Source organism: Lutra lutra, chromosome 11 (assembly GCF_902655055.1).
Source record: "Lutra lutra chromosome 11, mLutLut1.2, whole genome shotgun sequence".
In the NCBI taxonomy this organism is placed as follows: Eukaryota; Metazoa; Chordata; class Mammalia; order Carnivora; family Mustelidae; genus Lutra; species Lutra lutra.
In genome coordinates, this window is record NC_062288.1 from 46,199,085 (window position 1) to 46,220,379 (window position 21,295).

At 39.5% G+C, this 21,295-nt stretch overlaps 1 long non-coding RNA gene across 1 annotated transcript in view; it reads left to right on the top strand.

Annotated features, from left to right (window-relative positions):
* The first annotated feature begins 3,364 nt into the window (after window positions 1-3,364).
* LOC125080794 (uncharacterized) overlaps window positions 3,365-21,295 on the top strand; it is a 114,519-nt gene continuing 96,588 nt past the window's right edge. Inside the window, exon 1 of the long non-coding RNA XR_007121480.1 lies at window positions 3,365-3,767. This is a non-coding gene — a long non-coding RNA (uncharacterized LOC125080794). The remainder of the gene's footprint in view (window positions 3,768-21,295) is intronic.

The window sequence follows — 21,295 nt, forward strand, 5'->3', positions numbered from 1 at the left end:
AACTTTTCAAAATGTGAATGCCTCCTGGGAAGATGAAACCTGTCACATAGAATATGGAGGGTATGGAGTGAAATAATGTGAACTATTTAGTGCCTCACCAAGTAGATCATAAGAACTCAGTAAATGGTAGCTATTACCGTTAACAAGTATGGATCCATAGGTGTTGAGAGGCAGTTGGTAATAGCTATAAAAATTTAAATTTGAACCTTAGATCCACCATGGACTACTTTTGCTTGGGACAATTTCTTTCCCCTCAGCCTTGGTTTCTTCACTGGTAAACTGAAGCCTATGCCTATATGTGGCTTTATTTTACTGAAAGTCTTAAATGAAACAATGTATGATATTTAGGGAGTACCTGCCAAATAGTAAACACTTAACAGATCTTTGTTATTAGTGTCCAGGATATTTTTTGACAAATGTATTTAAATATATTTTTAATATATTTAATACATATTTATATTTAATATATTTAATATATTTTTATATTTAATATATATTTAAAGAAAACTTACTTTGGAGGGGAATATTTGTGACACAAAAAGCTCTGACTTTGTTGTGTAAGCTTTCCTGCAGCATGGCACAAAACGGGAGCTTGGTGGAACTTGGGAAAGATGAAATGTACCAAATTCTCTTGAAGTCTGGGTCATATCCTTAAATTTCTAAAGCACAGTCTGTTTTAGCACAATATTGTCTCACCTTCCCTTTTAAGAAACAAAATTTAAAAACATGGTTATTTTTTGGTGTAGACACAAATTTCTTCACTGCAGAAATTAAAAAATCTGGAACTGTGTACATTGTGGTTCAGAATACCTCAAGATTATTATCAGTTTGCAGATTTTATCTAATGATAAATTGAGGTCTATATGCTGACTCTTCTGTGGAAACTTGCCAGTATTTGTGGGCACATCTGGTAGATGGTGGTGATTTGTGTTGGTGGGACGGATATGTGTGTTGTGTTGTTTTCCAGTTACTTTCAGTTTGGGGTCAGGGTTTTATGTGTTCTGCTTATGTTTTGCTGAAGCTGAGATTACCCACATTAGATGTGGGATTATAAAGGAGTTGAGTAGAAAATCCTGGGTTATTAGCCAAGATAAACCCATACTTTCTTTGGCCCTCTCTTCTCTGAGTCTGTAATAAGGAAGAAATTAAAACAGTGCCAAAATAGAAGTTATTATCTGGATCATTGTCCCCACCCCTTCCCTTCCTGTTTGAAGACTAACAGGTAGTACAGCTTCATGGGCGCGCGCGCGCGTGTGTGTATGTGTGTGTATGCGCGCATGCGCACGTCTGTGGTCCTCTAAGTGACTGAAACTGGTTTAGGTTAACACAGTGATTCTCCAAATGTGGTCCCTGAACCAGAAGTATTAGCATTACCAAGAAACTTGCTAGAAAGGCAGATTCTCAGGCTCTGTACTAGAGCTATGAATATAAAAGTTTGGGATTGGGCCTATCAGGTAATTCTGATTTTCATTAAAGGTAACCATTGAGTTAACAAAAATCCCTTACGCTAAAAAAAAATTGAATGAAGATAAATAATTCCAATATCCTAAGATTCAGGCCTTTTTAAAAATGCTTTTTCAAAAACAGGATGTTTGGTTTATAGGAGCATCCAGGAAAACCTAGTTGAATGAACTTTAATCAAGCCAGCAGAAACACTATCTTTTATGTGTCATATCTTATATATTTATTTTATACATGGGATGTATATACAAGAGAAGGGAGTTTTGCTTCCTCACTGTATGCTAAATCTGAGATGTGTAGCAGTGTAGCATTCTAAAAATGGGTGGTTGAAGAGAGATGCTAAGGTTGATTCATTTCAGCGATGCTCTAGTTTTAAATAAAAATCTTAACCTTTTATTACGACAAATCTCAAACTTATGTGAAAATAGAATAGCATCATGAACACCCAAATATCGCTCATCTGGTTTCAGTAATTACCAGCTCCTGGCCAATCCCCTTTACTCCGCATTCCCACCTACTGCCTTCTCTGCCACCTTTCTTCTCCCCCATCCCCTGTATTATTTTGAAGTCCTAAAAACTCCATTTTATTTATATATATTTTGGTGTGTGTCTCTAAAAGATAAGCTTTTTTTTTTTTTTTTTTTGCCCCATGGTGAGGCAAGGTGCAGGAGGAGAGGCAGGGTCCACACCCAGCATGGAACCCGAGATGGGGCTTCATCTCACAACCTGAGCGGAAATCAAGAGTCGGACACTTAACCGACTGAGCCAACCAGTTGCCCTAATAAGCACTCTTCTTAAAAACGATCTCAATATCATCACATGTAAAAGAAAATACTTCTTCTCAAAACAATCAAATATCCACTTAATGTTTAGATTTCCCCAATTAAAGTTTTTAAAAGTTTTTTGCACTGGAAGACATCTGCCGTAGTACAGTCTGTGGTTGAAAAATGACTCTTGCCTTTCTGTCCCTGCTCTAAATGATGCCAACATGAGTATGAATAGTCATGTGTTGCCATTTTAATGCAAAAATGGAATAACCCAACAGCACATGTTTGGAAGCCATGGGTATCTAGGGACCAATGTATTTTTTTTTTTAATATTAAAATGAGAAATGCTTTTGTCCCTTAATCCATCATATATCTATCTGGGATACCCTGAATAGGTCAGTAACAAAAAAACAACATTTTACGAAACTGGCTATACTTCAGAATGGCTTAAGGAGCTTTTAAAACTCCCTAGACTCTACCTCTGGCATTGTGAATCAATAAGGGATGGAGCTAGTAATTTATTTACTAGCTTTTTAACACTCCTCCAACAGCCAGATAATTGCTTTGTTGGGGATGACAGAGGGATGGTGCATTTAGTGGCAGGAATAAAGAGATCATAAATAGAGCTGGCCAGGTGAGCAATGACCTAGGTGTCTTAGATCCTCCCTCTTTTTTTTCTGTATTGTGGGATTTTCTATTGACTTGATATTGATGTCAAAATAATCAAACTCAGAACTTCATGTGACTTAGGGATGTCTCAGATCTGACAGCTAAGGGTAATCTGAAAGAGCCCAGGGAAAAGGTAATATATGGAGTAAACACTTTTCTTTCATGGACCATATATAAACTTTATGCTGAGAGATAGAAGGAATCCTAGAAATTTAAAAGTAGTCTTCCTCATCTCAGAAAAGATAGAGACCACTTAGAGACTTAGAGGTAAAGTATTAATTCGTGCCTATGGTGTTGATTTTCTGTAATCCTTATGGGAACTTTGCATATCACAGATTTCAATGATCATTTCACAGCCAGTTATTTTGAGACTAACAGGTATGATCAGGAAGAATCACAGGTGTATTGTAGTAACAACACCTAAATAAAATGGGTGGTGCCAAATGGCCTAGACCAAACTTCTGACACATTTGATTAATAAACACTTTCAGTCTCTCAGTTCACTAGACAAAGATGGTTCGTTCCCGTTGCTCCGTCAGTCTGTCAGCAACTCCCCAAGCTGAAAACTGGTGTTTGTTTCAAATTTTACAGAGAGAGTTTTAATCATACTCGTGACATACATTAGCTATGTGACTGAATGAAAGTTACTTAATTTTCCTGAGTGGCAGCCTTCTCACCTTAAAATGGTGATCCTACCTCTCTTACAGGGTTATATTCTGAAAGGCTTGTAAGTCGTCTGGAATGATATCGGGCACATACATCAGACATTCACTCAAGAAGCATTTGAATGACTGCCTCCTGCCGCCAGGTGTTTGGAAGACAGCAGTGAGCAAAACTGAGATGGTATGATTTCTGTCTCCTGCATAGAAAGTAAGCTCCAGCAGGGTTAGGAATGTAACCATTGTTGTATCTCTAGCTCTTAAAACCCTGGGCAGCGGGGGCACCTTCTAATCACTCGCCTATCTGCACAAGGAGCAAGTGAATGAAGCTTAAGGCTGAGGTGGGAGACAGACAAAAGGTAATCAAAAAACAAAGATAAAATGTGGAAAGTGCTATGAAGGAAACAAAGGGCCGAGGAAGGGACAACAATAGGAATGACTTTCGTTTGACACAGTTGTTTGAGAAGGTTTTTCTGGCCTGTCCAAACTGCTATGGGAAGACTAGAAGGAAAAGCATTTCAGGCAGAGGGAACATTAGACCCAAAGGGCAATCACTAAAGGGAGTTGATAACTGAGAGAAACTGGTATGGTCAGAATTACTGAGAAAAGGAGAGAATGGCAGCATATGAAGTTGGACAAGCAGGGTAAGACATTTTTATCCGGTTTGACAACTGTGTTTTTAGTGCTAATAGTTGGCTTTTATTTAGTCTTTATATATTGAATACAAATTAGTATTTGTGTTGAAATCTACCATCGTATTTTTCCATTTGTTTGACCATTTCTGTTTCTTTTTAATGTCTTTTTCCCTCCCTCCCTTTTGATTTGAGTATTTTATTCTTTTTCTAATTGCAGATTTATCTGTAAGTCTTTTTTTGAGGCCATAATTACAACATACATCCTTGATTTAGTGAGGTCAAATATAAATTAGCACTTTTGCCACTTTTACTTTGTGGACAATACAAAAACATAAAGCACTTTTAACTGCATTTACTTCCTTTGTAATAGAGAGGCTATTACTGTTGTGTATTTCATAGACACTGAAGAGCTTCTAAGCATAGCTATTTATTGCATTCTTATTCTTTCTGCTCTCTACTTTTTCTTGAATCTCTTTAAGTATCACCTGGATCATTTTCCTTCCACCTGAAGAACTTCTTTTATTATTTTCTCTAATGTGATCCACTGACAACAAATCCAAGTTTGGTTTCTGAACATACATATTTTGCTTTTATTTTTACAGGATATTTTTACTGTGTATAGAATTTTAAGTTGGTTCTTTTGTTTTTAGCACTTTAAAGCAAGTATGTCATTCTAGGGGTGCCTGGCTGGCTTAGTTGGTGGAGCGTGTGACTCTTGATCTTGGGGTTGTAAGTTCAAGACCCACACTGGGTGTAGAGATTACTTAAAAATAAAAAATCTTTTAAAAATAAAAATTTAAAAAGCATGTCATTCTGTTGTCTTCTTGTTGTTGGGAGGTCAGTTGTTAACATAATTGTTTTGCTTATATGAGAGTAGTATGTCTTTTATTCTCTGGCCACTTATAAGGTTTTTCTTGGTGTTCAAATTTTGCAATTTGACTATGTGCCTAGGGGTGATTTTCTTTGTATCTCTTTTGGTTGGGATTTGTAGAGTTTTCCTCAATTTTATGCATGTCAGATAACACCAGCATCTGGTGATCTGTGAGTCTGTCGTGTGTTTCTTAATTGAATATTGCCCTACTACATTTCTGTTTTTCTCCTGACCACCATACATCATAAATAAAACTTCAGTGATATTTGAGGCTCTGTAGGCTGTCATCCTCCAGAAAGAACTGACTTCTGTTGCTGGCAGCTAGCAACAGTCCATCTCTCTGGGCTTCCTTTTTCTTCTGGCTCTTTCCCCCAAATCCTTATGTCTCTGCAGCCCTCAGATCCCTTCAGATAGATTTAAAAACACAAATTACCTAGCTTTTCCAGTTTGTCTGGAGTGGAAGGTTGGTCTGAAAGAAGTAAAACCAGTAAAATTGACTCCAATAGCAATAGGGAAATATTCAAGGGTTTGATGGCATCTGATTCCTATTTTAGGATGATGGTTAAAATTATTTATTTTGTCATCTCTTCCCTTAAAATGTCCCTGAAATTGCCTTTTATCTCCATTTCCACTGTTATCATCCTGTCCTGAACTCGAGTCACTAGCTTGGGTCTTGCTTTTATCTTGCTCTCTTGGGCCCTGAAGGCCATGCAACAAATCGAGGTTAGATTCTTTTTCCTCAGATCCTGTTTCTTTTATGTCTAGATCTGGAACCTAAAAAAAGCCATGCAGTCCTTTCACCTAAGTAAGTAGTTTTGGTCGTGGCATTTTATCGGAGAGCAAGAGGCTCGAGGGGGCTAAGGAGCTTGTTCTGTCCAGACGGAGCGACAGGTCGGGCACCAGCCTCCTGAACTTCAGGAGGGAGAGCCCTTGTTTTGTTACCGACTTGGATTCTGCCTCAGACTGTATTTGCTGTAGCGGCATTCGTCTTCTGTTGCTGCTGCAGACAAAACTTGGCTAAAACTGAAATCATAAGAGAAAGTTAATACCTTCATTGCTGTTGATGCTCACTGGTACAAGAGTTGCTTGCCTGGAGCTTTTTTTCAGAGATGTTTGGAGATTTGTTTCCTGAGAGGTTTAACATCGGCCAGCATGATTGTTAGTAGTGTTTTAGAATAGGAATCCTTTCTATTTATACATAAACAGATTTAATGTTATCACACACACACACACACACACACACTCAGGTAGATACACACATGCCTGAGAATTTTAAAAAGGATATAAGACATTAAATTAAGTGCTTTGCAATTTTGATGATCTAATCTAAATATGTATTTTTTAAAGGATCAGAGAAATTTGCTTCCTGGACTCCAGATTCTTTCTTTAACTTGATGTTTCCTAGGTACTATGATATTCTTACTCTGGGATGGCTTTCGGCACATCAGATGCTTAATTCACCTGTTTCACTGCATACTGGGCTTCATGTGTGCTTACAAGCCTGGATATCGATTAGGGGGGTATAAGGAAGCAGAGCTTTTGTCATTTGTCTTAAAATAAAATGGCTATTAATGTTCTACTCATTAATCTATGCCCTAGTATCTGCCATTTATACTTACTAAAGTTTCAGTTCCATCTCAAATAAAACCTTAAATTCTTGAGATCACTGAAGTCTAGCTTACATATGTTGAGCAATAAATGGAGGCCCGCAGATCCTGGAGTGACTGATTTAATCCCCTGGATTTGAAATACTAGAATTCCAGAGCTGACAGAATAGAAAAAGACTAAGATGGTGGTGGTGATGCCTTGTAAGAGCTTAGGTTCTGGAACCAAACTGACTCGTCCAGATGTGGGTTTTACCATTTCTCAGCTGTGTACCTTTGGACAGATTGCTTAACCTCTCTGGCCACAATATTATCAACTGTAAAATCAGATACCGACACTATGCCCTTTTGGAGTTGTTATAAGGATTAAAATAATCATGACATGTTAAGTATTTGGAATCTTGTCCTGCCCTTACTAAGTAATATGTTATTGTTATTTTTATTAGTTTATCAATAAAATCTTCTTTGAAGTGGCACAGATATAATAGGGTTTGTGTGGAGGATCTTTGCAATCCCTGACATTCTGTCAATTAACGTAGTTTTCAGAGATTTTCAGCGGTGTGAATGAGCTAGAACTCTCTCCAATCTGATGTTATTTAGATCTGTATCAATTCTGCATATGGCAGTCTGTGGTCCCTGCACTAATAAGCAAATGTTTATTTAAAAGTCAGTGTTGCGAGAGGGATGGGTAGATTCTGACGCAAATTAAACATGAGATAATTAAAGAGCTTTTTCAAGAGGCAGCAGTAAAAGTTTGCTTCCTGCTGCAGAGAGGAATGTTCTGGGAGGTCTGATTCCAAAGGAGGAGCAGCTGGGAGCAGCAAGCAGCCAACCACAGGCTCTGCCTTTCTTGTGTCTCTCTGACCCCGTTTGTAATTGAAAGTCAGGTGGACAAAGGTCTTCTGTCACATCTTGGAAGTCACTAATATTTCTAAGTAATACATGTTACCACTTTAATTATACACCCTTGCCGAAATGGTGGCGGCCTCAGGTTTCACAGGTGTAGTGTAATACCAAATTGGCCATGACCACAAACAGGATGTCATTGTCATTCCTTTCAAACTACACAGCAGTCATCTGGTAATGTGTGAACACCTGGATTTGCACCTCCTTTAACCTGAAGCAAAAGGGAGAGGAATAGGCTGAGTCTAGTTTTGTCTTTGTGAGAGCTGGCCTATGGCCCTCCATCTCTGTATAAACATTGCATTTGGATATGTGCCTGTGTATATGTGTGTATTTTTTAGAACAACTCTTTGAGGGAACCATTACTTTTGCTATATTATGGACAGCGACATGGGTGCTAATGAATGTTAAGTACTAATAATAACAATACCAGTAATTTACAGGTGAGGCATTGGTGACTCACTACTTACTATGTGTTCAGTATTTAAATTTGGTTATTCAAATGTATCAGATAATTTCTTACATGAACTTAACTTTCAGGATATTCATTCAATCACCGGAGTCATCATCAAGGAAGAACACTTTAAATACTTTTTGTTTTATTTTTTTACTTTTAATTTTGGAACAGTTTTAAATTTGGAGAAAAGTTGCAAGAATTGAACTAAAAAAAATGAAAAAGTATTTCTGTGCATTCTTATCCCAGAGACTTCATGCAAGGTTGGCCAATTGTCTCAGTAATGTCCTTTATGACATGGGATGCAGTCCAGGATTGAATTGTGGTACCTGGTTATCTCATTTTTTCTGAAACAATTCCTTCTTTCTTGACTCACTCTTTTTTTTTTTTTAACTTTTTTTCTTTTAAGATTTTACTTATTTATTTAACAGAGAGAGAGAGAGTGAGCGTGCACAAGCAGGGGGAGCAGCAGGCAGAGGGAGAGGGAGAAGCAGACTCCCCACTGAGCACGGAGCCTGATGTGGGACTCGATTCCTGGACCCTGGGATCATGACCTGAGCCAGAGGCAGCTGCTTAACCAATTGAGCCACTTAGGCACCCCTTTTCTTTTTCTCTTTTCTTTTCTTTTTTTTTTTTTAAAGATTTTATTTATTTATTTGACAGAGATCACAAGTAGGTAGGGAGGCAGGCAGAGAGAGAGGAGGAAGCAGGCTCCCCGCTAAGCAGAGAGCCGGATACAGAGCTCGGAGCTCAATCCCAGGACGCTGGGATCATGACCAGAGCGGAAGGCAGAGGCTTTATCCCACTGAGCCACCCAGGCGCCCCATAGGCACCCCTTTTCTTAACTTCCTCGGCCATATCATTTTTGAAGATTAAAGGCCAGTTTTTGGAGGTTGTCCCTCCATTTGGATTTATCTAATGTTTCTTCATAATTATATACAGGTCATGAATTTTTTTGAACAAAATCTCACAAAAGTGATGCTTTGTTCTTTTTCCTGTGTCTAATCATATGGCACGTGGTGTCAATTTTTTTCATTACTGGAGATGTTAACTTTGATCACTTAAATAAGATGGTATCTCTGAGGTTTCTTTACTATAAAGGTATGATGTTTTTTATATTTGGGAATTAGTAATTATTATATGGGGAGAAATTTTGAGACTGTAAAATCCTCTTCCTCTGCTTACATCCACTGATTAGTTTTAGCATCCTTGCAAAATGATAGCTAATAATAATAAAAGTAATAATAGCTTTTGCTATTTCTTACCTGATTATCACTGTATTGGTTGAGAGAGGTTGATTTTCGGGGTGCCTAGGTCACACAGTTTGTTAAACCTCTGCCTTCGGCTCAGGTCATGATCCCAGGGTCCTGGGATAGAGCCCCACATCTGGCTCCCCACTCAGTGGGGAGTTTGCTTCTCCCTCTCCCACTGCAATTCCCTCTGCTTGTACTTTCACATTCTCTAGCTCTCTGTCAAATAAATAAAGAAATAAAAATCCTTTAAAAAAAGAAAAGAAATACTGATTTTCTAATTTCTTCATTCCTTCTACATTACTTGGTATTAAACTATAAGGAAGAGCTTGTTTTCTTTTCTTTTCTTTTTTTTTTAAGGAAGAGCTTTCTTTTTTTCTTTTTTCTTTCTTTCTTTTTTTTTTTTTTGAGAGAGGGAGAGAGAGTAGTGGGGGGAAAGGCAGAGGGAGAGAGAGAATCTTAAGCAGGCTGCATGCCCAGTGCAGAGCCCAACTCTGGGCTTGATCTCAAAACCCTGAGATCACAACCTGAGCAAAAATCAAGAGTTGGGCACTTAACTGACTGAGCCACCCAGGTGCCCCCATGAATTCCTTTCTTATTCAATGAGGTCAATTAGATCCTATCATTATTTATTTTAATGTTCAACTTATCCCAGATTTGACTAGTAGGTGACCCTTCAGGCTGGATTCTGGATCCTTTTGACATGTAGCCATCATTCTTTCTTTTGGGCACAGTCAGATGATCCAAGCTCATCTTGTTCTTATACGAGCCCTGGGATCTGCCATCTCACCAAAAAGCCTTGTCTCTTTTAGTTGAGTGGCTCCTAAACTAGATCTAGAAACTAAGATCAAGATGGGTACAAGGTGTGCCCCCTGCTGGGATAGATATTCCTGCTTCTAGGCAAGTCTAGTTGAAAGAGGAAATTTATACATATACCTACACATCCCTCTATTTCTCCATCTCTCTCTCTCTCCATGTATATATAGATATATGTGTATATCTGTATATGTATATGTGTTATATGTATATACACACATTTATTTATGAGCCTCCAACCTCCAATTCCTATTTCCTATCACCACAGAACTCATCATAGGGTCTTCTTGAGCTTACAGTGAAGTCACCTACCAATAAACCCATCCAAAGTTGAAATACCATCAGTTGAAAATGCACCAAATACACCTAACCTACTGAACATCATAACTTAGCCTAGCCTTCCTTAACATCAGAACTCTTCCATTGGCCCACAGTTGGGCAAAATCACCTAATACAAAGCCAACTTTATAATACAGTGTTGAATATCTCATGTAATTTATTGACTACTGAAAGTGACAAACAGAGTGGTCATCTGGGTACAGAGTGGTTGTAAGTGTGTTGTTGAGGGAGAGGGAGAGAGAGAATCTCAAGTAGGCTCCACATTGAGCATGGAGCCTCACCCCGGGGCTCATCTCATGACCCTGAGATCATGACCTGAGCAGAAATCAGGAGTGAGCTGCTTACCCGACTGAGCCACCAGGTGCCCCAGAGACCACTAGATTTTGAGAGAAGCAGCTGAATGGTTCTCTTCTCCATTAAGAGTAGGAATTGGCAAGTGACAAGGTTAATTTCTAGTTGGCTTTCTGAATTCTATCTTTTTTCTTAATTCTTCTGCCCTAGTCATTCTGTAGCAGGCCCAGGGAAGGTCAGACAGGAAGAAATCTCCCTCCATGGTTGGTTAGAACAGTCACTGAGTAATAACAAATAAACCTTTCCTCAAAGGCCTTGGTATCCTGTCTCCCAATCCCAATGATGGAGGCCTTAAGCAGATTTTGAGTGTTGCTTTTGACTGCAATGGGTCAAAATTTTACCATATTTAATATCATAATTCTTTTGAATAGTATATATGTCTCAGTGATTTAAAGCTACCTTTCTCCCTGCAGTACAGAAATTGACAACTCCAAATATTATATATATGTATTAGTATATTATAATTGTGTATTATATATGCATATTACGCCATGGTATATTTTACATTATAAAGATACTCCTTAAAACTAAATACTAGTATCACAATTGGAATTGTCCATCTATATTGGAGCAGATGGAGCATGTTATATGGGTCACATTTTGACAGGGATCTGGGGCCTGTCGCAAGCTGCTTGAAACTCAGGGTGGAGTCTGCATGACAGGCCCATTATGATTCTATCTTGGACACAGCACAGTGACACTTTGCTTATAACTTACAAGTTCACAGAGTTCACAGGTAATTCACATAAACGCAGAATGTCTGAGTAGCCAGGTCAAAGACTGTTTCCCTTTTGGGGGCACTACGTCTAAGTTTACAGCTCATTTCTGTATACCTAGAAACTTCAGCAGTCATTACTTTGGTTTAAGTATGGTTAACTCTCATCACTTATTTTGGATCTGGATAATTTTAAAATCAGAAAGTCACTTAAGTCTCGCACAATCATCTTGTTTATTTTTTTAGAGCTTTCTTTCTAGTCCTTTTGGTTTTATTCATAACTCTGATTTTAAAAAGAAGATAAATGTCATGTGAGTAGATGAGATTTTTTTTTGGGAAAATCTGTTTTCAAATGTCACGGGAAGATAATCTTCTGAGATTGCCCTTCTGGATTGCTTTAGTCGGAGGAATGCTATGATAAAACATTTTCACAATTATTTTATCAAACATAATATTCAGCAAATTATAATACTAACCTTATTATACAGAGTCTCGGGAAATAGATAATAAGTATTATTATTTCATGTTTAGTGATAGAAGCATTAAAGCTGACACTAATAGGTGATTTTAAAATAATGATTAAATTCCAGCTAAACTAGTCATTTGACAAGCATTTACTGAAAGTCCTTGAGAAAGCAGGAGCAGGAATGATGGTGATACTAAAAACACAGCAGGGTAGACTCGCCTCTTTAATGCCCATGGTGCTTGTGCAACGGGTGTAATTAACAAGCCATTGAAACCACTGGAGGAACATCTTGTAACACAGTTTAGGGAGTCGTTGTCCTTAGATTCATTAGCAAACGATATTCTGTAATGATTCCGTAAATCATAGCATTCTACAGATTTTAAAATATTTGGGGACATATAGTTAAGAGTCGAAAGTCTGACAGAGAACTTGAGTTGGTGCCTTTTCTTTTAAACCCCTCATAGTATCCTCCTGGCATTTTCTCAACTTCTGGGGAAGGCCCAGAATGCCTATCTCTCAGCAGATGAAATGAAACACCGACCATAGAATTTTGTTTTGAAATCCAGCAATTTCATAAGCCTATTGAAATTATGTTCATCATTACTAAACTCTACTGGTATGTTACATAACAAGAATATGACTTAATGGCAAATCCATTCATTCATTTGAACTTTTGTAACACAAAAATCTAGAGGCGCAGAATTCTGCATTTCTTCTGCCAAGAAGTAGCTGAAGTAAATGTATTTTTAAATGATAATATCTGCAATCATATACATGTCATAGCACTTAAAAAATCTGAGGAATAAAAATTACATGAGATGTACCAGCTCGCAATGAGATCTATCAAACATGACTGTTTAGCAGAAATATGAAAATCTGGCTGATGATTTGTTGGGAATAAGTTTGTAAAATGTTTTCAAGAAAAAAGGTATAAAGATAGATTAAAAGTATTTCTTTTTAATATGGTTTCAATTTAATTAAAGAGCAACAGCAAGCCATTTCTTAGGACCTTGCTCCCGAGATGCTGTATACCACTCGACCCGTTGAAGGTTTTTCTTAGCACAGAGATTCTCAAACCTTCTTGGATCAGGGCACTTCTAGGGTCTCAGTAGTTTTTTCGTGGTGACCCCAAGGAGAAAGAAATATCTAACAGTCTATTTATTAAGTAATTAGACCCAGGGCACCTAGGTGGCTCAGTCGTTAAGCGTCTGCCTTCAGCTCAGGTCATGATCCCAGGGCCCTGGGATAGAGCCCTGTATCAGGTTCCCTGCTTGGGGGTCGGGGGAGGTCTGCTTCTCCCTCTCCCACTCCCCCCACACCCCAGCTTGTATTCCCTCTCTCACTGTTGTGTGTGTGTCTCTCTCTCTCAAATAAATAAATAAAATCTTTTTTTTTTTTTTTAAAGATTTTATTTATTTATTTGACAGAGAGAAATCACAAGTAAGCAGAGAGGCAGGCAGAGAGAGAGGAGGAAGCAGGCTCCCTGCCGAGCAGAAAGCCCGATGTGGGGCTCGAACCCAGGACCTGGGATCATGACCCGAGCCGAAGGCAGCGGCTCAACCCACTGAGCCACCCAGGCGCCCCTATAAATAAAATCTTAAAAAACAAAACAAAAATGTAGTTATACCCGAATTTAATAGTATTGTAGTAGTGGCTTGAGTGGTGTTTGACAGATGTTGCTTTGACAGATATTGCTTCCCTCAGCATTTAAAAATGTCCTATGATACTGCTGTGCGTGTACAGCAGCCAGCATGGTTCTGGGAACCATGGTCTTAGCAGCCTTAAGGGCAAAACACTGGTAATGACCCCAGAGCTCATTTCCTGGAGGTTGCTAAAAGGAGAGTGTGTCTAAATGATGGCATACTCGGGAGGAGTTGAAGAGAATGAAGTAAATAGATCTGTGTATACTGATCCAGAGGGGTCTTCAAAACATGCTCTTAAGTAAAACTTGCAAATTTGCGGAGGAGTAGCTCTAAATCTATACCATTCAAGACCCATACACATATATACACATAAATGGATACACGCACAAAGTGTATATGTATTTTTTGTGTACACATACACCTTATGCGTTTTGTGCTGGTCCCTTAAGCTCCCTGGTCTGCTCAGGGGACTCCCACCCAGTACTGTGGGTCACTCCGAGGTTCGCAGTGGATGGCCTGGGCTTCCCCTTCAGTAGTTGTCTTTTCCCTTTTTCCAAAACTGCTATATCTGGCTCTGCATATTCCATTTTCTCCTTTCCCCTACATGTTTAAAGAATTAAGACAATTTAAAAAGGGAATTATATTGTAAAGGGAGTAAACTTCAAGTTGTACCCTGTAGGGCTTTCTTGATGCTAGAAGGAGATCAGTTAAAATCTTAAAACCTTCCTAAGGAGCCCTCAGTGGCAGAGCCTCCATTTCTTTCTTTTTTTCTTTTCTTTTTTTTTTTTAGATTTTATTTATTTATTTATTAGACAGAGATCACAAGTAGGCAGACAGGCAGGCAGAGAGAGAGGGGGAAGCAGGCTCCCTGTTGAGCAGAGAGCCCGATGTGGGACCCTGGGATCACGACCTGAGCTGAAGACAGAGGTTTTTAACCCACTGAGCCACCCAGGCGCCCAAGAGCCTCCATTTCTAAGTCAGTTTTCCCGACTCAGTTTCACGCATTTCTCTCATGCCGCCTACTCCTCCTTCTACCCTTTCCTGTAAGCATCTTTTAATATATCACACAGGCAACTCCAAACCCTGCCTAGCACACAGTCTAGTTTGCTACAGGGCCCAGCTTCCCTCCACAGTCCATCTCCCTGCCTCCATTAGCATGTTTCCCATAGACAGTAGCCTCCCTACCTTATCCATGGGAGAGCATTCCAAGACCCCCAGTGGATGCCTGAAACCCTTTATATACTGTTTTTTCCTGTACATACCTAGGATAAAGTCTGGTTTATTAAATAGGCATAGTAAGAGATTGTCAACAGTAACCAATAATAAAATAGAACAATTTTAACAATAGACTGTATTAAAAGTGATGTGAATATGGTTTCTTTGTCTATCTCACTGTACTGTAGTCATCCTTCATGTGATGGTGGGAGATGATGAAACACCTACCTGATGAGGTGAAGGTGTGGTGACCTAGCATTAAGCTATTGTTGACCTTTTGACTGTGTGTCGGAAGGTGAATCATCTGCTTCTGGACCACTGTGGACTGTAGATAACTGAAACCACCAAAAATCAAACTGTGGGGAAGGGGAAGACTACTGTCCTAGGTCTCTGGTACCTGTGGGGAAGGGTTCTCTTGGTCCATTCTGACTGTGACAATTGCTCAACAATGTGACGTGTACACACACTCTAGCTACCAGGCACACACACCTGTTTCTGCTTTTGGGCTTGTTTGGTAGCTTATTTCTGGCTGGAGGTCAGTATCACATTCCCACCAAGGCCTTCCCCAACCTCCCCATTTAAGGAGTGTCCTGGGTAGAGTTGTCACATAAAATACGGGAGACTGAGCTCAATTTGAATCGCAGGTAAGCAATAGTTTTTGATTTTGTTTTTGTTTTTTTTCGGAAAAGTATGTTCCAAATAGCACATGGGGCATATTTATACTGCAATAATAAGAAGAATTAGTCATTTATCTGAAATTCAAACTGAATTTGGTTGCCCGTATTTTTATTTGCTAAGCCTGGCGACCCTATTTCTAGTCATTTTCTAGTATAACACTCCATTGTGATTTTCTCCTGGCACTGACCACTATATGATATCACTTGTTTACTGAGTTGTGTTTATGTGTTTGACGTCTGTCCTCCTCCAGAGGAAGGTAGGGTCCATGAAAGCAGAAACCCTGTCTTAACTCCCCACTGTCGTCCCAGAGCCTAGGATGCGGCCTAGTATGTGGTAGATACTCATGGCACTGTCTTCAGGGGATGAACACACATCTTCCAAAGACAAATGTTAATTCTCATGGGGAGTCCATTTTAAACTGGCAATATTCCCTACCTACCTTGTATTTTGTGAGGAACTCACCTTCATAGAATTGCGTTGTCACATCATTATAGATCAGGCAGTTTATCCTTTACTGCTCCCAATTATGCCCTTCAGTTTGTTTAAAACAAACAAAATTTTAGGACATTTAGTGATCTTGATAAAGGGAAGGGAGGTCATAAAAAGGGAAGGGAGGTCATATATTTACCAAATATATATATATACATATATATATTTAACCAATTTTTAAAAACTTTAATAGTAAAAAATGTATCAAATTTAAATTCATATGATATTATCCACACATTAGGTTGTCCTGGGGTTAACTTTAAATGGTTTTTGGCAAAAATCTCACCCAAAAGCTTCTTTAATGTAATCTATACAGATTTTTGAACTTTTTTGGTAAATGTAGTATTATATGAAACTCCTGAATTTTTAAAAAAAATTTGTTCTTAAGTTAATTGGCTTTCTGGTAGTTTAAAGAAAGGTAAAATAATAGTTTCTTCTTCATCTTCGTATATGATTAAAAAAATTTTTTTTAAAGATTTATTTATTCACTTGACAGAGAGAAAGAAAGAAAGACAGAGCACAAGCAGCGGGGGTGGCAGGCAGAGGAAGAGGGAGAAGCAGAATCCCCCAAGGCAGGAGACTGATGTGGGGCTCTTTCCAGAACTCTGGGATCATGACCTGAACTGAAGGCCAATGCTTAACTGACTGAGCCACCCAGGTACCCTCTTAGTAAATGATTTTTTTTCCCCTAGGTATTTGTTTCCTTGGAATGTAAGTTCCTCAGAACATTAATCTTACTGATAAAAAATAAAGTCCTGTATAGTCTTTTTCACAAAAAGATGAATTTGGCCAAGCAATCTTTAAGCAAAATGATCTTAGCAAAATTATGAGTTGAGCAATTATGAGGAGAATCTAATCAATATCAACTGATTTTTGCATAATTCAGATCTTAATTCCAAATATAAGGATCAAGATTTTAAATTATGTAAATTGTGTAAAGGTTTCTAAATTGTGCTGTTTATTTACGTGAAGTCAAAATCGGTGGTGGTGGGTGTGTGTGTAGAACCGGAAAGTGTACATGATTACAACCTTTAATAAATTTTAAGTCTCCTGGAGCCTGGGTGGCTCCGTGGGTTAAAGCCTCTGCCTTCAGCTCAGGTCATGACCCAGGGTCCTGGGATGGAGCCCCGCTTCGCGTCGGGCTCTTTGCTCAGCGGGGAGCCTGCTTCCCCTTCTCTCTCTGCCTGCCTCTCTGCCTACTTGTGATCTCTGTCAAATAAATAAATAAAATCTTAAAAAAAAATTGAAGTCTCCAGTTAACTCGTATACAGCATATGTACATCCCTATCTTGCTTTCAAAACACAGATCTCTCTGGGACACTGATAAAGCTTTTATGGAGATATTCAGAAACCCCCTCCAGTATTAACTGGGGATGTCTGATTTTGCTGCTACTTTCCGAGTAGCTGCTAAATGTGGTTCTGCGTAATTAGGCAGCATCCCTTTGCCAGTCCGTGAAAGCAACTAGGTTTTGCTTGAATGAAACAAGGAAAAAGCTCGAGGCTGGCAAGAGGTTGTGAAGAGTGGGCAGTGGGCTCCCCCACAGTTCCTCTTGGGCGGATCTCATCCTCTCTTCTGCTTGGGGTGTGTGTGTGTGTGACATGTGGGTGCACGAGCTGATGAAACCCCCTTCCTGTTGAAGTGGGACGGAACTAAGTGACCAGGGTGTAGCTCTGCAGGGTTCTGAAATCTAAGAACAAGCTTCCTTTCCCACCACTTTACGCTGAGTCAGTTCACGGCAGAGGCTCGGCAGGATCTAGGAGCCTTTGTGTTCAGATTATTATACTAGCTACAAAAGCCACACCCTTGTGCTACACAAACAGAACACTTTGTCCTTCCAGGAGGTTCGAACTTTGACCACAGCCCGGGGATTTCAAAGCCGCTTCGCAGGGGCTTGCCCATTGTGATGTAAAGTGTGAGGCCGGTGCGTCGCTCAGTGTTATAATGCAGGGGCTCACCAGGGTGTGGAGGCTTTGAACAGCCATTGACTGTCACTTAAAACTGCCTCAAAAATCCGCTTGTTAACACTCACACAGAAGAGAGAAAGTACAGTGACAGGAAGAAATGGAATAATGTGTTTGATTTAGAAAAATCCATACTTTTATTTTTTTAACAGCACGTACTCATTTGTAGCAACTGCACTTCCCCCTTATGGGCTGTTTTAGTTACCGCAGTCAGCCATGGTCTGGAAGCAGATGACCCTCCTTTGGACCCTCAGTTAGAAAAATCATCATGTCTCCACGTCACTAGTAGCCTTCATGCTACCTCACAGTGTCCCCGTGACTCAGCTTGTCTCATCCCGGAGGCATTTTCTTACCTCCCATCTTCACAAGAAGGAGGGTGAGGACAGTACAGTAAGATATTTTGAGAGAGGGACCACATTCACATAACTTTTATTATGGTATATTGTGATACTTGTTCTACTTTATTGGTAGTCATTGTTGATAATCTCTTACTGTGCCTAATTTATAAATTAAACTTTATCAGAGGCATGGGGGAAAAAAACCTTGTATCTATAAGGTTTGGTAGTATCTGTGGTTTCAGGCATCTGCTGGGGATCTTGGAACATTTACCCTGCAGATGAGAGGGGGCTACTGTTTCCATTTCTGTCTGTTCAGGTAGTAAATGATGCATTGGTCTACACTGGTAACCAGTAGGAAAGAAGGGGAAGGAGGGCTGGACTTAGAGGCTGAGCAACCTAACGCTTCTGGTTCTTCCTGGCATTTTCTTTTCTTTTTTTAAGATTTTACATATTTATTTGACAGAGTGAGAGAGTGCACAAGCAGGGCGGGCAGCTGGCAGAGGGAGAGGAAGAAGCAGGCTTCCTGCTGAGCAGGGAACCTGATGTGGGACTGGATCCCAGGACCCTAGGATCATGACCTGAGCCCAAGGCAGACCCTTAGAAGTGGGAGCCCCCCAGGCGCTCCACAGCAACCATTTTCATGAGCTTTTCGTCACATCCCCATTTTCAAACTCTGGTTATGGCTCATATACATTTCACATACTACTACATTTCCAACTCAATACAGTAGTATGAAACTACCTTCTAGTGAACGGTGATTCCCTGCACTTTGCCCTGCCCTGTGCTAAGTGCTCTATTTTCTCATTTAATTCTCAACATAACTTCTGAGGTAACTCTGTAATCCTTTTTCACTAACAAAGAGGCTTGGAGTGGTTAAATCTCTAGACAGGGTCACTCAGTTAATAATAGTTAATAAAAAGAAGAACTGGGGTTCTAAAAGGCCTGCTAGATTCCAGAGCTCAAGGTCAGAACCCTTAAGAAATTCACCCCATTATTTGTACCAACCTTTGCATTAAATTAAGGAGGGCTGCAGAGGCGGTTTGGTCAAACTGGAAGGCCGGAAAACTGGCTTGGAAGTGTTGCCCTGGGAAGCAGCTGTTTTTACTTAGATGGGATGATTAGTGTGGGGGGCTGGGGTATATTGGTAGCTATTGCTAGACACCTGAGCCCCCAAATGGCAGAGCAGGCACCCCTGGCAGAATCATTGCTTCTCCTACTGCTTTGCAACCTACATATAATAATATGAGATATCATTTTTCCTTTAGCCAAGTAGTCCTTATGGAATTCTCCCTCTTCACTATCCTAGAACAGACATTCACCAAACGATAGCCTAAACCCTTCTGTGAAGTGAATCTCACACAAACTTAATAATTGACATTTTCCTGAAGTCTCACACTTTGACTAATCCTATGAATTTCAGTCATTCCAAGAAATATTGTAAAACCTACCCCTGACATTTTTTCTTAACAAAACTTAAATCTGTCTGAGGTATTTTTTCCTTTAAATTTGGTTTATGAATGCTCATTTTTTAATTTTTTTATTTTGATATGTAACTTTAATATCAGCCAAAAGACAGTATGACTATCATTCATTTGGTGAGCTCTCCAACTGAATACAAATTTCTTTCTTTTTTTTTTTTTTACTATTTTAAATTTTATTTTTTATAAACATATATTTTTATCCCCAGGGGTACAGGTCTGCGAATCGCCAGGTTTACACACTTCACAGCATTCACCATAGCACATACCCTCCCCAATATCCATAATCCCACCCCCCAACCCCCCTCCCCCCATCAACCCTCAGTTTGTTTTGTGAGATTAAGAGTCACTTATGGTTTGTCTCCCTCCCAATCCCATCTTGTTTCATTTACTCTTCTCCTACCCCCTTAACCCCCCATGTTGCATCTCCTCTCCCTCATATCAGGGAGATCATATGATAGTTGTCTTTCTCCGATTGACTTATTTCGCTAAGCATGATACCCTCTAGTTCCATCCACGTCGTCGCAAATGGCAAGATTTCATTTCTTTTGATGGCTGCATAGTATTCCATTGTGTATATATACCCCATCTTCTTTCTCCATTCATCTGTTGATGGACATCTAGGTTCTTTCCATAGTTTGGCTATTGTAGACATTGCTGCTATAAACATTCGGGTGCACGTGCCCCTTCGGATCACTATGTTTGTATCTTTAGGGTAAATACCCAGCAGTGCAATTGCTGGGTCATAGGGTAGTTCCATTTTCAACATTTTGAGGAACCTCCATGCTGTTTTCCAGAGTGGTTGCACCAGCTTGCATTCCCACCAACAGTGTAGGAGGGTTCCCCTTTCTCCGCATCCTCGCCAGCATCTGTCATTTCCTGACTTGTTAATTTTAGCCATTCTGACTGGTGTGAGGTGATATCTCATGGTGGTTTTGATTTGTATTTCCCTGATGCCGAGTGATATGGAGCACTTTTTCATGTGTCTGTTGGCCATCTGGATGTCTTCTTTGCAGAAATGTCTGTTCATGTCCTCTGCCCATTTCTTGATTGGATTATTTGTTCTTTGGGTGTTGAGTTTGCTAAGTTCTTTATAGATTTTGGACATTAGCCCTTTATCTGATAGGTCATTTGCAAATATCTTCTCCCATTCTGTCAGTTGTCTTTTGGTTTTGTTAACTGTTTCCTTTGCTGTGCAAAAGCTTTTGATCTTGATAAAATCCCAATAGTTCATTTTTGCCCTGGCTTCCCTTGCCTTTGGTGATGTTCCTAGGAAGATGTTGCTGCGGCTGAGGTCAAAGAGGTTGCTGCCTGTGTTCTCCTCAAGGATTTTGATGGATTCCTTTCTCACATTGAGATCCTTCATCCATTTTGAGTTTATTTTTGTGCGTGGTGTAAGGAAATGATCCAATTTCATTTTTCTGCATGTGGCTGTCCAATTTTCCTAGCACCATTTATTGAAGAGGCTGTCTTTTTTCCATTGGACATTCTTTCCTGCTTTGTCGAAGATGAGTTGACCATAGAGTTGAGGG